We start from the raw sequence: 17,235 nt of genomic DNA, 5'->3' as shown, positions 1-17,235 counted from the left end.
CCTGCCCCCACCAATTTCAAAACCATAAGGCTAATCAGGAATGCCATATGAACATTCTTACAAAGACAGCTGATCTTAAACCAGATAAAATTTTAATTATTGACTAGGACTCCCATGTTCCAATTAGACAAGCATTTTCACACACCAACCTTCAAGCCCAGGAAGAGTTTTCACTTTCTTCCCCACTCTAAATAAATAACCAGTTTCTATAATTAGGGGTCCAGTTTTCAAAACAATTATTTCTTATTTTGCGCTAAAAAACCAGTGCACCCAGGCGCTGCTGCCCTGGATCACTGGTCTCCCTCCAGTTGTGGACCTGAGAGCAGCTCTGCACATCCGCCCAAGAGGCAGGGGGCCACGGCTGGGGCTCCTGATCTAGTAGCGGCCTCCGGGGCCAAGGCACCCCCATGGCCTTGGCTGCTATGTGGGGGTCCCTGGGGTACATCGCCTTCCTACCTGCCTCATCGCCAGGGCTTGGTGGGCTGGTCACTTGGTCGGCGACCTGCAGCATCCAGGGCACCCACCAGCTGCCGGGGTCTGCGCTTTGGGGTCATCCACCCCACACGCTCGGTACCGACCAGTGGGCCAGGCCATGGGGCTGGGGCCACTGCGGGCACCTTCGTGGGAAGGAAGCGAAGTCCCAGGGGTGGTAGGGGAAGAAATGGATTTGGTATCCCCACTGTCTGGTTTATGCATGAAGAGCACAGCCATCCCTGAACTTGTGGTTCCTGGACTTTCCTCTCTGCCTCCTCACCAAGGTTGACATTGGTCAAAGATCAGATACCTTTCCAGAGAGTTCTTAAGCACCACTGACCACACATTTCTGACAGTATTTCATGACAATGTATGGTGACAGTTTAGAACAAGTGCTTCTCAGCTAAGAATTTCTGCAAAGTAGACTGCGTAAGTCATTCTGCTGTACAGCCCTAGTGATGATACTGAGGACCATGTGGATGATTGCGAAGCCACAATGGCTCAAAAGAAAGTTTCAGAGAACAAGGTATATATATATGTATATATACATACATATATGTATATATCGTCTAATTTCAGGGGTGGCAGGGATAAGGGAAAATGCCACACCTCCAAGGGACAGACTGCACGGGACACCAAACAATGTGCTCAAGGATGTGCGAGTTTATCAGCTTTACAACAAGCCATGCAAGTGAAAGATGCCATGGACGGACTTAGAAGACATCAGTGGGAGGATCTTCCCTCTGCCACGTCTATCTGAGGCTTTGACAGTTATGCAGAAGGGTGGAAATATCTTCAGAAATTTAGAGAGGCTATAGAAGGAGAGACAGGAAAGGTGGAAATATCACAGCTACAGATGGATTAAGTGAAGAGCTTCCCAAGGAGAAATTTACTAACCAGTGACCAGCTGACTGAATAGCTGCAGACGGTCAACTGTGGAATGTTATGGTTTACACATAATCGTATCAGTAGATATCTGATGGTCAACAAACTCAGTTTCCATGACCTGAAGAAATGATGGAATAGCGGGTGTAGAGAAGCAAAGGAGGCTGGAAGATTCTGGAACAGAGGCGTTAACAGGAACCGACCTGTGAAAGGAGGTCTCTGTATATTTAAATAGTTATAATGTTGCTTTTTGTCACTTGACCAACTGAGGTGTTAATTCTGACTTAAGAATCTTTTTTTTAAATGAATGATTTCAAAGAAAAATTTGGATTTTAAAGGTGTGAAAATATTTTTTTGTATGAGAAAAAAAGTGGGATTCAAAAAAATTTCTGTAGTGACTGACATCACTTATGCTAAGAAATAAAGTCAAGGCTTTGTTACCTGAAGACAAAATCAATAAACTAAGAATGACAGCTATCTGGGGCCATTAATAATTATAGCATTAGATTGCATTTAAATGAGTCATTCCTAAAGATATTATTTTACATATTATGTATGTTAATACATTAATTAACCCCTCAAAGGGGATAGAAATAATCCCTTAGAGGGGAAAAAAATCCTGTTAAAATTCAATCTCTTGGCTAAGGTTTTGGGTAAATATAGTGCCATGAAGCCTCATCAAAACTCATCAAAATGAATTTCTCCAAGTTTTCTTTATTCATTCATTCATAAACAAAATTAATATATGCATTCAATACACACTGAAGGCCTCTCCTATACCCAGTGCTGGCTTGGCCCTGGATTTGGAAAGACCCAGCATGCAGTAGATAAACTGAAAAGCAAACACATTCTAATGAATACAGCCTAAATTTCCCCAAACGTACTTATAGACACCCTTCTCATATAGAGCTTATTATGCATGGACATCACCCACCTCTGTCCATGCAGTCTTCAACTGAGTTATCAGACTACTAACTTGGGTAAACCTTATTGAAGACTGTGATATGAATGATTCTCAAATCCAAATCTGTACACACTTTTCAAAAATATCCATTATTTCAATGAAGTAAACCTGCTTTAACATCCACAATAACTCAGTCACAGAATTTATAAGCTTTTAAAGCCAAAATGAGTGCCATGACAAAGATTCTCTAGTCATAATACTGTATTACACATTAAAGGCCTACTGGAAATGGTACTTAACTCCATCTTTTTTCAAGTTATTATTTAAGTTATATCACACCCTTCATCACCAATTCTGGGAGGGCAATACTGTCTCCCTTTTAGGTTAGATGTTACACAGTCAGTGCACAGCTATGCAAGGGCGAGGACCACCCCCTGACTCAGAGGCCCAGGACCACTTCCCATCACATATAAAAGCCTTCATGGCTGGTAAACAGTCTGTTCCAATTAGACAACGGTGATCAGTTTCATTTCCAAATAAGTTCACTGAACCAGTTGGTTAGTGGAACTTGAATTTCTGGCTCCAAGCCGCACCTCCCTAACTGCCCTGTAACCTGGAATCCTCCAATGGAGGTGATGAGGGAAGGGGTGTGTAGTGGTTAGGGGCTTATGCTTGTGGAGGCAACAGACCTGAGTTCAAATGCCAGCTCCACCGACGACTCTGTGACCTTGTACACATTATCCCACTGCCCCAAGTTTCGGCATCTTTATCAGCAAAATTAGGGTGCTGCTTAATAATAACACTAATGTTTAATAATCACTTATCATAAGAGCCGTCCTTATGTTACCCCATGTAACCCTCATAACGGTTTGGTTACAAGGGTGGTGAACGAGCTTGCTCGAGGAAGCGGTGCTGCCAGAGTGTGACGTTTTATTATTACCTGGCTCCAGAATCCCTGCTCCCTGGGGAGGTGGTTCTGACCTGGAAAGCAGTTTCCTGGAAATCCTGATTCAGTAAAGCGGGGGTGGAGCCTAGGAAGGCGATCTTTAAGAAATACACCAGGGGGGGACTTCCCTGGTGGCGCAGTGGCTAAGACCCCGCGCTCCCAATGCAGGGGGCCAGAGTTCGATCCCTGGCCAGGGAACTAGATCCCACATGCATGCTGCAACTAAGAGTTCACACGCCCCAACTAAGGAGCCCACATGCAGCAACTAAGACCCGGCACAACTAAATAAATTAAAAAAAAAAAAAAAAAAAAATACACCAGGGGTATCCTATGATTAGCTAAGTTTGGGAAACACTATGTGGGAAAGAATATAAAACTTATAAATAAATAACCAAATGCCCTACCAGCTAAGGGAAGATTCTTACCCTCTTTCAGGGGCTATATAAATATTTAGATGACCCCATGGCCACTCAGGCCAGTTGCTGGCTGGGTCCTGTCGAGGAAGGCTCCCTGCCCTGTAGCCTGGTCTGCTGAGTACCTACGCTGACAACCCACGGAATGAGAACTGGACTTGAACCACTGCAATCTGGATTAGAGTCCTGACTCTGTCTCTTCCTTTCTAAGCATGTCACTGGGTGAGTCATCTCACCTCTCTGAGCCTCAGTTTTCTCGTCTGTAAGATGGAGATGAGAGTTGGCTGACACAGTGGGAAGAATCAGGAAACTGAGGTGTGCAAGAGGGCTTTATTGACCTTTATTAAGTGTAAAGGGCTAAACAAAGGTAGGGTCATTACTAACATGTCATTCTCCATGCAAGGAATCTCCTGCCCTCATTGGCTCAAGTCCTGCCCAGAAACATAGTGGCTGGTAGTATTGGTGGGGTTGGTGGTGGGGGGGAGGGTGGGGAATGGAATGTCACTTGGCTTCCTGAGCTTCCTGAAGATGGTGCCTAAGAAAAATAACTTTTCTCTGAGATAAGCTTTATTTCAAACTTTTAGCTACATGCCAAGAAAATGCTTAGCTACTGGAAAAAAAGAAGAATTTTCCAAAACTTCACAGAAGACAAACTAGCAGGGAATGTGCTTTCTCAGGGACTTGGTAAGAAAGACCTTTAACCCTGGCTAAAGATTAACAACGATAATTAAATTATTAAACTGGAAACTTATTGTTAGTTATGTTTTAACTAACATAATGCAGTTGTTTACTGCATTTGAAAGAGCTGAAAAAGAGTCTGGTTGCTCTTGGTTTATTTAGTTAGGGCCAGAGAGGTGTGATATACCCTATCAAAGTCACCGTAGGGGGACATGGCTGAGCGTCCACTGTGTGCCAGACACAGGGTGTTCCATGTGTCACTAGACTGCTAAATTCTCACTTCAGCTCTCTAAGAAATCTCCCCCTATTTTGCAGAGTTACTCAGAGAAATCAACTGCCATGCCCAAAAAGGCAGTTCGGCCTGACTTTATACCCCACTTCTGACCCTTGTGGGGCCAGAAGTGATGTGTCTGGCAAGGGCAATCACGTTCACCGAAGGAGCACATTTCCTAATTTGGCTTTGTGCTGGTCATCCACACACAGCATTCCTTTCTTATGGGCATGGCCACACAGGAGATCAAATTATAGATCAGAAAGTTGAATCCTGTGCTAAGTAGATTCTTTCAAAGGGCATTTCCACTCAGCAACGGCTTGCTGTTGCATACCCTCCTCTATTCCAGGGACAGGTCTGCATGGAGACATGGGGCCTGTGTAGAATCAGGAAGCCATGGGGAACGACTGCCTTCTGTCTGTCTCCCTGCCACCATACTCCCTGCCTCCACCTCCCCATCCACAAGGCAGATCCCATTCTTCTATGAACTTTAAAACACCCAGGTAACAATATAATCATTGTTCATATTCTGATGAACCTCAAGATCAACTTTGGGTTTCTTAATCTATTTCTTATGATGAGTGAAGCTCTTATCCATTTTTTTAAAAAAAATTCTATTAGTTTTTACTTGAGATGGTGGTATCAGCCTGTAAAAATAATAAAGTACTCCTAAACTGTAGTATTTTGGACATATTCAGTTGAATATTTTCCCACCTACTTTAAAGAATCAAGTAACAGATTATATATACTGTGTATGAAAATATTTCACAAAGTAATAGTAGTTAACTAAAAACTTAATAACTTTGAACTTTGTATAATTAAGTATAGGTTTGATATGTATTCTGACAATAATTTTTCACTGTCTAGGCAAGAGTCAGCCTTTTAAAAAAATGACTTAGTGCTGATTTCTTACCTTTAACCTCAAACAAAAGGTTGGTTCCATTCACGATTATACTCCAACCGAATGCATCTAACCATGGCTTGCTTAGTAGGATGTAGATGCCATATTTCATTCTAAAGCATCAGAGAGCAAAGAAGTTGTATGATGGATCTGCTCTAAGAGTCACTGCTGCTCTGGTTGTCTTCTCAGCTTCCTTTGCAGGAAGTGAGGAGGGGGAAGGGGTCCCCTCCCACTGACAACATCTTTCTATACTCATCCACATGGGATTTCATAAAACTTTTATAGAATATTAAAAGCATTCTAAATATTTTCCTGATCCTGAACTACATCTACCCCTTGCTATACAGCTTCTTCTCTGACAACTGCAACCACAGATATCCCTTTCCTGAAAGCCCATGGGACTTAAATTAAATGCTTGCCTGCTCAAGCAAACCCTTGAATACATACTTAAAGCAATCATATGTTAGGGTTGGATAGAAACCGATATATCCTCCTCTCCAAACACCATCATTTTTTGCAAACTAGACACCTGCAGTCCTGAGGGGAGAAAGGAGCTGCTTGAGGTCCCAGAACCTCCTGGTGGAGCCTCCACTCATCCTCACAGATTTCCCTCTCAGCTTACAGCTCTTATATGGCAAGTTCAGCACCACAAGAGCTGCAAAGTCTCCTTCTTTACCTGTATACCCACCCTGCACATATTACAGTGCCTGGAACATGGAAGCAGCTCAGCAAACTGGGGATGGGCATAGGAAGAGAAAAGCTAGAGACACGCAAGTAAAAATCTAGAAGATGAGGCAGAAGAGAGATTACGACTTTGAGAAAAGTAAAACCAAAATGCCATGGGGGTTCAGAAGGCAGTTGCCCATGGAGTGGTTAAGTGCCCGAGCTCTGAAGTCACTCATGCTGAGCTTTTTCATTCAGGCACTCAACAAATATTCAATGAGGGTCTCCCTGGTGCAGGGAACAGACAGATGGGCAAGACAAACAGAGGCCCTGATCACAAGCAGAGAATCAAACAAGCAAGTAAACAGTTAATTTCAACTGGTGACAAATTCTCTTAAGGAAAAATCACAGGGGTAATCTAACAAAGGATGTGTGCATGAAGGGGCAATGTCAAACAACACAGCCAAGGGAGAGCATCTTTGAGGAAGTAACATGTAAGCTGAGACTACAGATGACCAACTGGGTGACTTTAGGCAGGTTACACAACCTCTCTGAGCCCGTTTCCTTCCCCGTCTGGATTAGGAAGGCAAGGCCAAGTACCTCATGGGGCTGGAGGAATGTAAAAGTAGATAGACCTGAATCACCTGCAAACTCTTAGTAGGCATTGTGGCTATTGTCATTCTGAGAAGGTCAGAGACTCGTGACAAGTGGGAAAGCTCAGGCGGTCAGCACGGAAATGCAAGGTCCGGGCAGGATCACTCCTGTTCCCATTACCTGCTTTTCTCTTCCCTACTAGATTGCGAGTTCTAGAGCAGGGACCAGGTGGTCTCTGACCTCCGAGCCCCCGCTCTGCGCCAGGAGGAGAAGCCAGGAGCTAGGAGCTTGAGGGGCGTGGGGGTCGGTGCCACCGGGCCACCTAGCAATCGCGCGCGCCAGTCCCCGCCGTGGCCTGTCCCCGCGGCAGCCATCTTGGGTGTCCTCCCCGCGGCGAGTTTCGTCACGCGGCCGCGGGGACAGCGTGGCAGGGCGCGTGCGGGCGTGGATGCGTGAGCCCCCTCCCATGCCGGGAGACCCACTCCACCGCGGGGGCACAGGGGGAGCTCAGAGGAGGTCAGGCTGCTGGAGGTGGGGAGCTCAGGCAGCGGGATGGCAGGGGTCTCCAAGGCGCAGGGACCCCTGGTCCGGGAAGTCCCGGGGATGGAGAGGGGGCTTCTGACCTCCCAGCCCCCGTGTCTCCCGGCAGCCGGCCCGCGGGAGCGCGCTCCCGCTCCAGCCCGCGCCCCTCCGCCAGACTCCCTGCGCGTTTCCAACCCACAGCACCCGGGCCCGCGGCCCACGACTCACCGCTCCCCCCAGGCCACCGCCCGCGCCGCTCTCGGGACCCGCTCAGCGCCGCCTCCGCCGCCACCGGAAGCGCTTCTCCCGCCACGGCGGCCCTGCGCGCCGCCGCCGTCCGGAGCGCGCCCTCAGAGCGCGTCCCCGTGCGGAGCCCAGAGGCCCGGTTGGGCTGGGCGGCGGCCACGCGCGGGAGGCCCCGGACGCGCCCTCGCAGTCGCTGCGCTCTGGAAGCAGCCTCCGCCTGGTCCAGGCGCGATCCTCTGTGCCCGCGCTTTTGCTTCTGGCTCCATCATGAACTCCCAAGTTCACCCTCACCGTGGTGCGGGGCTCCGTGCCATGTTTCCCATTTTGGTTTCCCTGAGACCGACCCCTTACTTGATCATTTCTCAATTCCCAGGGTCTTACATACAGTCAGCATCCTCTCATTCATTCATTCAAACCATTGTTTCCCAAAGTGTGGAATTTGGCACCACTGGGGCTACAAGGCGATTTTAGGTGGTATAAGGGCCACGACCTGATTTATGTCTAAACAAGAATCATCATCTTGGCTGCTGTGTGAATAGGCTGTAGAGGAGATGACGTGGAGGCAGAGAAGCCAGTAGGGAGGCTACCGGGGCTAACCAGGGGAGAGATGACGGTGGCTTGGACCAGATTGGTAACAGGAGAGGCGGTGAGAATTACTGGATTCTGGGTATATCTTGGAGACAGGTGAAATTTAATAAGTAGTGAAATTACATCATGTTCATGGATAGGAAGATTCCATTTTTAAAGTCGTAAATTCTCCCCAAATTAACCTAAAAATATAATGCAATACCAAACAAAATTCTGTCAACTCTAGTGGGTATAAGAGTTTGGTGTATAACTTGACAGGGTGACTGTAAAATGTATATGAAAAAATAAAGAGCCAGAAATAGCCAAAACAATTTTGAAGAAAAAGAGCAGGGTGGAGTGACTCATCCTATGAACACAGAGAGGTTGTGTGTTTGTGCAGGGATCAAAAAATAGTGCAGCCAAATAAGAGGTACCAGACACACACCCTGCACATACAGAAACCTTCTATTAGCTGCATCCCAAGTGAACGGGAAGGTTAGATATTCATTAAATGATGCAGGGGCAATTGAACCCCTACCTTAAACCATATATAAAACTGAACTCCAAGCAGATTAAAGACCCAAATATGAAAACCAAAACTCCCAACTTTTTAGCAGACAATATAGGAGGGTATCTTTATGACTGAGGTTAAGGATGCATCCTTAAATAAACACAAAATGGATGGAATATAAAGGAAAAATTGAAAAGTTAAACCTCATTAAAGCTAAAAAAGTCATGCTCACCGATGATAGCATAATAAAAGGGAAAGAGTTCACAGACTGGCAGGAAATATTTTCAATACATGGATCTGGCAAAGAATACATATGGAGAAAATATTAAAAAGTTTTCAAATTAATAAGAAAAAAGAGAAACAATCCAATAGATAAACAAATAAAAAACAAGAAACATGCAATTCACAGAGAAGGAAAAACAAATGACCCTGATACCTAAAAAAAAAAATTCAACCTGGCTAGGGATTTGGGCACTCAGCGTAGGTTTCACAGATAGTTTTTTGGTGGGACTCCTCATCCTCAGAATTCCTAGGAACATTCAACCGGTTTCTGTTCTTTACTACACTCTGTGCCAAGTGTTGGGCTCAAAAAGATTTAAAAAAAATTCCTCCCTCAAAGAGCTTAGTGTCAAGGAGATATATATGTAAACAAGTAGTTACAATAGATGATTACAACTCAGTATAAATATTGCAACAGTATACTTTGGGTTATGTAAGTGCGTGCTATGAGAGCACAGGAGGGATGCCCCGCTCTGCCCACAGAATGGTGATGTGAGAGAGGTCTGGTAGATACAAAGTGTATCCATTATCTGTTGCCACGGTGATGCTACAGCAGAACCACAAAAACCTCAGGAGTATACAAAAAAAAAAAAAAAAGGTTATTTTTGTTTCTGCATCTATGGGTTGGCTGGCAGTTCTGCTGATCAGAGCTGGGGTCTGCAAGGCTTCCTCAGTTGGTGGCTTTGTGGGTCTTGGCAGGGTTTGCTCACTGTCTGAGGCTCCAGCTAGGACATGTGGACTGACTTGGCTCTGTTCCAGGTCTCATTTTTCCAGCAAAGTTATGGAGAGAGAATACTCAAGGCTGCCTTCACTTCTGCTTTAGCCTATTGGTCAAACCAAGTCACAAGACCAGCCCAGATTCTTTATCTCTTGATGGGATGAGCTGCAAAGTGACATTATAAATAGATGTGATATATAGACAAGTGGAGAATTGGGGGCTTTCTTTTTCAAAAGTTCTTTCTTGTGTGTATTTTGCCTTCCCAGCATCCCAGTTTCTTTTGGGGATCTCCTCACTCTCACTTCATTTGATCCTGGTCAGATTGTCAGTCATGGGACTTTTATCTTCTCATGCCGGCCACTGCCATGGGTATGTGACCCCAGCTTGGCTAAACAGAATCCTGCCCTGAATTTATATGTAGACACTGGGAAAAAGAGAAGTCATCACCCTCCTCTGACCCTATAGGGGTTGCTAAGCTGGGAGAATGTGGATCAGGGGCTGCCAGGGCTGCTCTTTTTGCCTGTTTGCAGAATTGAAAGTAAGCTGAAAGATGGCAAGAGAGAGAGTTCAGATGACATCATTGCAGGCCCTGGGCTCAGCCAATCCTGAAGCTAGGTCTCCCTCCTAGGCTTCCAGTTATAAGAGCCAATAAATCCACCCACATACAGTTTGTTTTTTTTTTTTAAATCATAATCTCTTTTGAGTTGAAGTTCTGTCTCTAACTGACTGGGGGCTTCACAGAAGTGGTGACATTTGAGCTGAATGAAATCAAATTTGAAAAATCAAGGAAAAGAAGGCAGATGAAGGAAGAAGAAATGAGCTAAGGTTTAAAGAATAAAAAGCAGGTGTCCACATGTGTTCCTACCATTGTTTTAAATAAACATCTTTCAGAAAGAGCTTTCAAGGAAGCTAAAGTAGTATTTTTCACCTTTGTTGATAAGGAAACTGAGGGCTTGGGAATTTTTGCTAGTCTAGCATTGACAAAGGTCGCAGAACACTGGCATTTTAATATGGACTTTGAACTGTTCAGGGCATGGCAAAAACGAAACAACGCTTATGTCAGCAAAGATAGGGGGACATTTCTGAGCATAGCAAAAGTTCCGTGAGCTGATCAAAGATCTTGCAGAATATATCACAAGATGAAAGTTTCCTCATGGTAGAACAGGGAATTCAGTGAGATTTAATATGTTTCTTTTAAATTAATATTTAAATGAAAACCTTAAGTTCCAGGTTCAATTAGAAAATTTATTTGTGATGATAAAAGAAATGCATAATCATATGAATTTGAGAGGTATGGAAAACTTCAGGTACACACTCTATGCTGTTCCTCAGCTCTCTGCCTGAGAGATGTTTAGTATGTTTCCTTCTAGGATTTTATTTTCTTTTCTGACCTAATCAAACTTCTGTTCTTCCTGAGCCTTATAGGAGAAGGAACATAGGGGAATAACAGTCATTGAGTGCCCACTGTGAGTTGGGCACATAGTAGACACTTTCACAAACATCTTTTCTAGACCTCAGAGAAACTCTGAGTGGTTAACTACTTGTATTACTCAGGGTTCACTGAGAGAACAGAACCAATAGGATACATCTCTATCTCTATAGCTATCTATCTATCTATCTATCTATCTATCTATCTATCTATCTGTCTATTTTTGCTAAGGAAGTTTTTCACATGATTGTGGGAGCTGGCAAGCCTGAAATTTATAGGACAGACCAGCAGGCTGAAAACTCCTATTGATGCTGCAGTGTTGAAAGGCTGAACTTCTCTGGGAAAATCAATTTTTGCTGCTTAGATGAGGCCCACCCACATTATGGAGGACAATCTTCTTTATGCAAAGTCAACTGATTACAGATGTTAACCATATCTACAAAATGCCTTCACAGCAGCACCTAGATTAGTGCTTAATTGAATAACTGGGTTTCTAGACTAGCCTAGCTAACACATAAAACTAACCATCACATTACCCTTCCCCTGATTTTATATCTCCATTCACTCTTGTCTCTAACAATCCATCCCCTGATCTTTTGAATATGTGAATCAGATCAATTCTTCCCCTGCTTTAAAATCCTCAATGGCTACCAGTTTTACTTACAATTAAATTTGAACTTTCCATCATGGCCTATGGACCCTCATAATCTGTCCTGTACTATTTCTGTGGTTTCATGTTAATATCACTAAACTTCCTGACTTCTGAACAGGCCAACTTATTCCTACCTCAGGCCCTTTGCATATGCTGGTCCAGCTGCCTGGAATGCTTTCAGGTCAAATGTCACCTCCTCAGAGAAGCCTTCCTTGACTACCTGTCTGGAGTAGCCCCTCCCACTCCCACTGGAGCTCATCACTCTTTTATTTCTTTTACTGCACTATTACTATCCAAAATCACCTTGTTGACTTATTTGTTGACTTGTTTCTTCTCTGTCTCTTCCACTAGAATGTTCCACCATAAGGGCAGAGATCCTGTCTGCCTTATCTGCCACTGTATTCTCAGCTCCTTGAACAATGCTTGCTGCAGTTACCCTCCCCGCTCAAATCACGCCACAGCACCACTGTGGTGAGGACCCTACGGCCTCCACCCCGGATGTCGGACACTGCAGCTTACACAAGAGTTACTCCTGCTCCTGGAATTGCCTACTACAGCCACTGCTGGAATGGATGCTCCACCGTCTGGGCACGCGTGTCTGATTGGCTGAGCTGCAGTCATGTGCCAGCGCCACATCAAAACTTATCTGTAGATGTCCAGCACTAATTTCTAATTAGTTTTGTCTGTTCTGGAACTTTATCTAAATGGCATCATATAGTATGTGTTTCTTTCACTCAGCATGTTTCTGAGATGTATCCATGTTGTTGGATGTAGCTGTAGCTTGTTTTTTCCTAGTGTGTAGAATTCCACTTCATATGAATAGACCACAATTTTTGTGTCCATTTCCCAATTGATGGACATTTACAGTGTTTCTAGTTTTTGGTTATTATGACTAAAGCAGCTATGATATAAACAGTCATGTACAATCTTTTTATGGATAAAAGAGCAGTTCTTTTTTTGCATTTAGTTCACATGTTTGGGGCATGTGTTTTCACCTAATTTCTGCCTCCAGAGTGATTTTACCCAGATCTGAAGCTCATGTCACTCCCCATGTGAAAGTTGGTTCTTGCCTCCTCATAAAGTCCAACCTCCCTGGTATGGTATTCACGGCTTTTTGATACTGACCTTAACCTCCAATCAGTTACACCTTTTGCCTTACACCCTGATACAGGCACATCGACCAACTCACTGTTTCTAGAATGTACCAGGTTGTTTTCTTCCTCTTTGCCTTTGTACAGCTTTTGTCTGGAATGCCTTTCCCCAGAGAGTCTTGATTCCTGGGCAAACTGCTACACATCCCTCAAAACCCAGTTGAAAGACACCTCCTCTAGGGAGTTGTCCTTCAGTTTGTCAGGCACTTTATTGTACTCTCCACTGGGTACACACTTTGGTATACGTGTTTGGTATTAATGTTGTAGGAGCACTTATTTCATCACATAAATTTCTATGATCATGGTCTGTCTCCTCTCGTGTCTGTGAGCTCTGGAAGGTAAAGAAGGATGCTCAGAGCTGTGAAGTAATGTACCTAAATGCCACACAGCTTCTATGACTGCAGGTTTGCCTGATTCTAGGTTAAATGCTCTTAACACCACAGTGCATGGTGGAGTACATGCTAATCACCATGTGCAAGGTTAAAGGAGACCAGGGGTTGGAGCTCAAAGGGCCTGAGGGTCTTGGTCTTGGTCTTGGTGATGAGAACAGAAGAGAGCATGGAGCTGGGCCGAGTGGTCGGGGCACATCTGCCAGAGAGTGCAGAGTCCTGCCAGCCCAGCACATTGTTGCCATGGTAGTATGAGCTCCGAGGGGCCACATCTACTGATTTGTTTCAAGAGAAACCGGAAATCCACAAAATATGTAGAGTTTCCTAATTTTTGAATGTTGGTAAGTTATTTTAAATACAACGTAAGACAATCAAAAAACATCTGTGGGCTGGATTCAGGCCATTTTTCACTCATTTGCTTCTTGTACTTCAAACTTCGTCATGCAACATCTGCATTCTGATCATTCTTACTTTGGAAAGTTAAAAATAGGAATATTAAATTACTGCTCATAGCCCAAACAGAGATGCACCTGAAAACCAAGACAAATGTCCTAGTTTTCTCTGATGTCCCATTTGTTTGTTGGTTTACTCACCACGTTCTCTGATGCTGCATCAGGTTAAGCCCCATGAGGGTACAGCAGCCACTGAGGTGAGTTAGACGCCGTCCACCTGCTGGTAAGACACTCAGGGCCCAACACAGGCAGGGCCAGGTGGTCTCAGCAGCAGACATGGAGCCTGTAGGAAGGACCAGCTGGCCTTTTCTGTGTACATGTTAAGGAAGGGTTCCTGACAGAGGTAATAGGTTAACCAGAGCTTAAGGGACAAGTAGGAGAACGCAAGGTAAAGAGACAGGAAAGGACATTCTTTGCAAGGGGAGCAGTATATGCAGTAACATAGAGGCCAAATGGTTGGGCGTGGGTGGGAGAGCTGTGGCCCATGTGGGGAACGATGGGCATGGGGTGGGCTTGCCTGTAGATCTCAAGGGCTGGGGATAGGTGGAGAAGAGGCACCCAGACAAGAGAGGGGTGCATAGCTAGAGGGCACGTAGGAATCCTCCCGGGTAGGGGTGAGGTCAAAGCTGGAAAGAGTATCCTCATGGGTTCCTTCATTGGAGAGATTAGGGAGAGAATGGGGCCAGGGCCAGGGCCCAAGAAGGGAAGACTAAGGGACCAGCAAAGCAAAATGGACAAATGAGCAGCTTAGGGCATTTATGGAGGCAGAGTGCCGGCAGAGTGGGATTTCATGCTGTTTGCCTAAGTCCTACCAGAGACCTTTTAAAAGGCTGCAGCTTGGAATCACCTGGGGATCTTTAAAAACTTCCCAATTTTATCCAATTTCCTGGGCCACAACCCAGATGAATTACATCAGGATCTTAAAAGGCAGGACCTGGAATCTGGATTTTTAATGCTTCAGTGTGAAGCCAGGGATGGAGGTCCCGGCAGTAAAGGGATGGACCAAACAGCAAACCCACAGAATCATCCTTCAGTTGATTCAAAGTGGCCCCTCCTGTTCTTGAGGTGAGGGGGGTTGGCTACAGGGATCTTTGTGGGTAATTGCAGAGTTGACCTGCCATCTGCCCAAGATGGGGGCTGGCCTGTGGGCAGCAGGCAGACAGGCCTTAGGCTTCTGCACCTCAAATATGCAGACAATAATCCTAAAAGCATTCTTGTTTGGGAGTGAAAACTCAGTGTGTCACACACAAAGCATCTGAAAAACACATCATGAATTGGCTCTGTTTTAAAATAAAGCAACACTGAATATCACTTGGAAGCCAATTATGTCTTAAACAGGTTCTGGAGGCTAAACACAATGTTGATTATTCTGAGAAAGCTGAGTCACTCCATTATGCGTTTTAAGAAACTGGTTCATTAGTCAAATTAATCTTAACATAATAGGGCAGAAATAAGGAAGAAATAATACTTCACATTTCTTTTTGCTCAGGTTAAGGACTTGCCGTTCCTTTTCCGTAACTTTTCTGAGAAGAATATGACATCCTGCTTGTCCTTTAGGTCCAATGCATTCATCCATCCAACGTACATCTACTGAGCATCTATTCTGTGCTGGCACTAGACAGGCACCAGTGAATGAGAACGAGTCCCTCGCTTGGGGGAGCTTACACTCCCATGGGAGACAGACAATAATCCAATACATACAGGATTTCACGGAGTGAAAAGTGGAATGAAGAAAGCTGGATAAGAGGATAGAGCAAGGTAAGGATGGGGAGGGGGCTGATTTTAGAGGGGATGTTCAGGGAAGGTGTCTTTGTGGAGGTGACATTGGAACAGAGACCCTGATGAAGGAGGGAAGGAGCCAGTCCAGATCAGGGAAGAGTGTTCCAGGCAGAGGGAAAGGCCAGTGACATAGCCTCAGGACTGTCCTAAAAGCAGAGGCTACAAAGAAACCTTTGAATTGATACGTGAATTTCTGATAATGTTGATCAGACTGAGACTCAGGGCTCCAGCTGGAACATATAATATCTTGGTAGAAGTTACAAAAGGTCACTCTCTCTGGCAGACAAATTACCAAAAGGCTCTCCTACCTGTAATTAAAGCAGCTCCAGGATGGCCCAGCTTATAAGCAGAGCCCCTGATGGATTCTAGCTCCCCCTCACTCCCTTGCCCAGGGGCATCTTTGTGCAGTGCACAGACTGTACAACTGCATGTAGCAGCCCTCACTGAGGTTCATTTAAAACAGACTCACCCAAGTCACAGGAAAATGATAAGATGGAATAGACTTTCTTTTTCTGGGTATTTTTTAAAAAATTTACGTTATTGAATCATAGTTGATTTAAGATGTGTTAATTTCTGCTGTATAGCAAAGTGATTCAGTTATACATATACATATATATATACACACACACGCATTCTTTTTAATATTCTTTTCCATTATGGTTTATCACAGGATATTGAATATAGTTCCCTGTGCTATACAGCAGGACCTTGTTGTTTATCCATTCTCTACATAATAGTTTTTATGGGATATTTTTATGGGTTTGAAAATGCTTACCAAGAAGACTGAAACAGTTGCAGTGGGATAATATTTTGAGAGATCAACTGGTTAGATGATTAACCGGTCTCCTCCACCAACCCCCTTTCTGGTCCCCTTCAAATGACCAAGCTGTTCTGGGCCAACTTCTTTTATTCTTTTCCTTTATTTCTTCCTTTATTCTTCTTTCCTTATTCTTTTCCATTATGGTTTATCATAAGATATTGAATATAATTCCCTGTACAGTATAGGACCTTGTTGTTTATCCATTCTATATATAATAGTTTGCATCTGCCAACCCCAAACTCCCAATCCATCCCTCCCCCACCTCCCCTCCCCCTTGGCAACCACAAGTGTGTTCTCTATGTCTGTGAGTCTGTTTCTGTTTCATAGATAAGTTCATCTGTGTCGTATTTTAGATTCCACATACAAGTGATATCATATGGTATTTGTCTCTCTCTTTCTGACTCACTTCACTTAGTATGGTAATCTCTAGGTCCATCCATGTGTGCATATCTTTTTTGTTCCTTCTAACTGTGGATACAATTTCTTGGAGTAAAGCCACAATATTTTACTCATCCGCTATCCATGATGGGCACCAGGGTGCCTTCTACTTCTCAGTGCCGTAAACAACTCTGTGATAAATGCCTTCTCATATGTCCAGTTATGGTCCTATTTAATAAAGACTCTGGGAATGTACAGAGGGGTGAGATTTCTGCACATACAAGCACACTTAATTTAGATATGTACTGCCAGAGAACTCTCCAGAATGGCAGCAATATCTAAACACTCACCAGCAGTGTGCAAAAAGGCTCCTGTTCCTCACATCTCACCAAGAATTACCATTATCCTTCTCTCTGATCTTTGCCAGTCTGATGGGAATAAAGTTCTATATTATTGTTTTGATTTGTAGTTCTTTGGTTATCAGTGATTTTGAGAATCTTCTCATCTACTTAGCACTTGCTTGATCATATTCATTGCCTTTTTTTTTTTGAAAGCAGTTTTCCTGTCTTTGTTCCTTTGCACGTGTTCCGAGTCTGTTGTAAACACTGTGAAT

General features: G+C 44.3%; 1 protein-coding gene and 1 pseudogene across 3 annotated transcripts in view; one reads left to right on the top strand and one right to left on the bottom strand.

Moving 5' to 3' along the window:
• Positions 1-7,579, bottom strand: part of SFXN1 (sideroflexin 1) — a 45,180-nt gene extending 37,601 nt beyond the window's left edge. For all 3 annotated transcript variants that reach the window (XM_061189941.1, XM_061189942.1, XM_061189940.1), the window contains exon 1: positions 7,480-7,579. The gene's annotated coding sequence lies outside the window, so the exon portion shown is untranslated. The remainder of the gene's footprint in view (positions 1-7,479) is intronic.
• On the top strand, positions 408-1,454 carry LOC133090605 (nuclear transcription factor Y subunit beta-like; annotated as a pseudogene).
• Positions 7,580-17,235: the final 9,656 nt, after the last annotated feature.

The sequence above is a fragment of the Eubalaena glacialis genome, chromosome 4 (genome assembly GCF_028564815.1).
Source record: "Eubalaena glacialis isolate mEubGla1 chromosome 4, mEubGla1.1.hap2.+ XY, whole genome shotgun sequence".
In the NCBI taxonomy this organism is placed as follows: domain Eukaryota; kingdom Metazoa; phylum Chordata; class Mammalia; order Artiodactyla; family Balaenidae; genus Eubalaena; species Eubalaena glacialis.
This window is presented reverse-complemented; position numbering and strand designations above follow the sequence as displayed.